The sequence below is a fragment of the Mus pahari genome, chromosome 17 (assembly GCF_900095145.1).
Source record: "Mus pahari chromosome 17, PAHARI_EIJ_v1.1, whole genome shotgun sequence".
In the NCBI taxonomy this organism is placed as follows: Eukaryota; Metazoa; Chordata; class Mammalia; order Rodentia; family Muridae; genus Mus; species Mus pahari.
The window spans coordinates 55,679,328-55,684,008 of record NC_034606.1 but is presented as its reverse complement, the minus strand read 5'-3'; positions in this window follow the sequence as shown (position 1 = coordinate 55,684,008).

Genomic DNA, 4,681 nt, shown 5'->3' with positions numbered 1-4,681 from the left:
AAGTCTTTGCTCACCATGTGGTTTAACTTTATTAAAGAATGTTTGTACATTCTTAACTACTTGTTAACAGCTCTTTTTGATTTTGATTCAAACAGGCACAGTGAGATGGGCAAATAAAGGAAAGATAAGAAGACCCTGAAGAAATACTGCCACTAATTAAGGAAGGACCATGATTAGATAAAAGTGAGAAATTCAGTCTCAGCAGAAGCAATGTTTATAACGTCTCCCTTGAGTCAACTGCCAATATTAACTTTTAAAAAGCCATCAATCTCAGTCCCCCAAGAACGTAAATGTTTGTCCTACGATACACAGACATTAGAATTAGAGAGGTATCTAAGGGGAACTTCTTTTGTTAATGAAAGAAAATAACAAGCCTGGGACCTTTACCCCACTAATCTTTCAGTGACTGCCATTCCAGGATGAGATAGGGACAGTATCACCTCAATGGACACACCCACCATCCTATCTTTTCATGGTTTGCCTCTGTTTATCCTGATCTTAATGAGTTAGTAAACCTCAGACAAACCTTTGACAGGTTCCTAAATAGTTACCATATGGGGTCTTGATGTTTTTCTTCTCCCAATTACAGAATTAAAAGGCAGGAAAACTCTTAGGTATGTTTTATTAAACTTTGTAAAAGTCACACACACACACACACACACACACACACAGAGAGAGAGAGAGAGAGAGAGAGAGAGAGAGAGAGAGAGAGAGAGAGAGAGAGAAATGAACACACACAAACACAAGGTACAGGGGGAAAGAGAGGCTCCTCACAACATGGAGAAAGCTCTCCGTAGAAGGCTGGGGTTTTAAGTGTTTTGGGTGGTCCAGATAGGTCTCTTTCCCCTCATTTCAGATTGGTCAGTTTCTTATGGTCAAGGAATCACAGCACAAATCACTTGAACTCCCATCTCAGTTAAGAACAAAGAATCTATTGAGTGCACAGCACAGGACTTATTGATCAAGGATAGAGCATAGACTTGGGAGCTAAGACTGCAACCTGAATGTTTCCCTGGGCAAGTTTATAAAGGCAAAACCCACAATGAGCTCATATGCAGGTGTAGAAAGGGCTGTAGGCTGGTCTGCTCTTACTCAAGCTACTCGACAGTTTAGATAGAACTGTTCAAATTGACTTTCAATTTGATTGGTCCTAAGTGGAGCCTGTGGTTGTGGAATTTCTTAAGAATAACAAGTCACATAACAGGATATGTGGACAACTCAACCCTATTCCGAGACAAACTATTTTCTGTGTCAGCAGTAGTATGAAATAGATAGGTTCTCTGCTATTAAACCTGAGAATAGGCTCTCCACTACTGACTTGAGTTTAGATAGGTTCTCTGCTACTGAACTTGAGAGGTGTTTAAAACCAGCTGCTTTAAATCAGTTCTCTAAATTGTTCTAAGAAACATCTTTTTTTTTTTTTTTTGGTCATTTACCAAAAACATAACATTTTTGAAGCAAGAGTCTGTTTTATTCCTTTTAAAGATAATGAAATGTTAGTATCTGAGGCATAGTTCATATGATGTGCACTGAGTTGGAGATGTAGCAACTGAAAAAATTAGTGCTTCATGTTGTCACTTATAGTTAATAGTCCCAGAGGATCATCCAAAGGAATTTATATAATTCTAACAACAAATTTGTGCTTTACATTTACATTCATATATATGTATGAATGTACACTTACACACATTTATATATCATTCAGCTTCCCACACACATAGAAATCTGCTTGATCTTTGAAATACATATAACAGTTCAAATTCAATAAGTCACAATAGAATTGTTGCCTCTTGTATAAAACAAACAAACAAAAAACAAACACGAAAGAGATGATAACATTAAACTTGACATTTAACATTTGGGAGTTCAATAAAGGGATATTAGAAAGTTCTGGGACAAATTAAGTACACCAAGGTAAGGAGAGATACTTTGAGGTCAGGACCAGTGAGTACTTGCAGCCTCAAGGTTTGGAGAAGAAGAACCGAGCAGTTGGAAGATGCCAGAGAGAGCGGTCAACACCCAGAGACTCCCACCTGAAGTCAGGGTGTTAGTTGACACATCCATACTGGCTTCACCTGTTTCCTGTGCCCACGGGTAAGCAGTAATGAATAGGAGGCTAATCATATGGTCTCGAGCCAGACTGTGTTTTGGTAAATATTATTGTGGTAAATATTATTGTGGTAAATATTATTGTGGTAAATATTATTGTGGTAAATATTATTGTGGTAAATATTTCTACCCTACCTTAGATCATTTAGTTCCCAAATAAAATACAGAAAACCTTTATATTTATAATAAGTCTTAAAGCATTAGAGCTGGGCAGATATCAACCCTCACAGCTGTTTTATGTACTTCTGTGTCAACAACCCTGAGATATCACTTGCATGTTCTGTCCGGTCTGCTCCTACTCCAATAGACTGGCCCTCATGGCCATCTTCTCATGATCCACATACACCAAAACACCTTCTTCCTCCTTCCTCCTCTTTCCCCTCACGGTCTCTGCCTCAGACATTAAGCCTGGGAACTGAAGCCCTGACTACCATTCTTCTGCCCAACTATAGGCTGTAGCCATCTTTATTTAAAGAATATTTTTAAATTAAGGAGCAAGGTTTGCACAACAAAAGCTGGCATATGTGGGAATTCACTCATCTTGAGGCAACTAGATTTTGGGATACAGGACTTAACATTACAGTACACAGCCACAGAGCCAACCTCAACCAGACTGGCTTTAAATTCTCATTTTGCCACTTAGAAATCTGTTTTCTGCTTCGATGTTCCGATCTGAAAACAGAAACTTACCTTTGATGAAAACCTAAGTGATCTACTATAGGTAAACTCTTAGTGAAGTGTCAGACACATGGAATGCACCTTGTATATGTTTTGTTGTGCTTCTTGTAGTTTAATTTTCTTGATAGAGGTGTAATCATACCTTAAGTCATGCCTTGGATTTCAAGTCTGTGGAAATAAAAATTGCTACATGTTCCCTTAGTAGGGCAACACTCACACATTCTAATGGAAATGAGCAAGCGTATTTCCAAAACCTGGAAACCTAATGTGGTCAAGAGAGTCTGGAAACATGTTCTTGAGGTAAGAGTGAGAGACTGTCTGGGCATTGGGAATACTGGGAAAGGCTCATTGCTATTTAAAGACCATGCTTATTTAAATCTCATTCCTTGAAATAACAACAGGCCTTCCGATGAGGCCCTCTTGGGTAGCAAGAAGAACTTCTCTAACTTAATCTTGACTTTAATTTCTGTTTCTAAAGCTGGTATAAATGCTTTTTTTTTTTAGAAGCAAGACATCATATAATCTATGATAAAAATTCTTGTTGCTAAATAAGATTGTTCAGAATTACAGCCTTCTCTTCCTACCAAAGCCTCCAGAAATAATTATTTATTTCTAACTGCCCAACTTTCAAATAGCACAATATTTTAATTAGGTATATATATATATATATATATATATATATATATATATACACACACATATCCTCAAAGAGTGATGGAGGCTGCATATTGAGGACCATTCATAGTGCCCATCTGCGGCCCCCAGGGTAAGGTTGTATACAATGTCAGCATCAGCATCACATTGATGATTATGCTTCCACACAGAAACCAACCTCCAGGGACACACTCAGGCCCAAACCACAGCACCACACAGAGCTTTACTGTGCCATCAAATGAAGGCTTTCTCTTCTCTTCTCCCCTCTCCTGTTCCAAGTAGAGAAGTATATATTATACAGAATGGATGGGCTAAAAAAATACAAAAAGGGTTTACAAACTGAGTACATGAAGCAAGAGCCCCAAGCTCTATGGAACACGCAGCAGAAGGTTCTAGACCAAAAAAGTGACTGATCTTTCACAGAGACCTTTCACAGTCTCCTTCTGTTGTCTCACTTGCTGTCTCCTCAGGGCAAGTAGAACCCACGTTGACTTTGAAGTTTAACTTTGTTTATGCAGCTTTATTTTTTTGTAAGCCATTAGGAATATTCACAAACGGGGAGGTAACATTTTGTTTATAGTCCCAGGACAGATGGACAGATTTTCTTGGAGAAGTGGGCTAATATGAGGAGTAGGATACTTTTGGGTTCCAGAATAAACCTAGTGGCCAGACCCTGTATGTGATGCATCCATTGCTATACTGTGACCTAAGTTCTCCTTCAGCTCCTAACCAGAAAGCAGCCACTTGCCACCTCGATGCCAGTCAGTAGACAGAGGGCAATCATCAGGGCAGCTGCTGTCAGCCCCATAGACCTTAATTAAGCAATTGCTAACAGGAACACCTCAAAGAGCACACAGCTTCTCTTCCTTCTGCAAACACAATGAACTCAGAGCGCTCAGGTTTTTCACTCTCTTCTACCAAGACCTGGCATGAAATATTTACTCGAAGCAAATGTGGTATTGTTCTAGAGGATGAAGTTAGAGTTTTAATTAGTGTCAGACAACTAGAATTTTTAACTAAAACCAGTCAGACCTGGATCTAGTAGAGTAGGTCAATCTGACAGTCTTTCTCAGGACATGAAGTTTGGGCCAGGTTGAGAGGGTTAGGGGTAAAGGTGCTTGCTATCAAACCTGATGACCCCAGTTGTTGTTGTTGTTGTTGTTGTTGTTGTTGTTGTTGTTGTTGTTGTTGTTCTTCTTCTTCTTCTTCTTCTTCTTCTTCTTCTTCTTCTTCTTCTTCT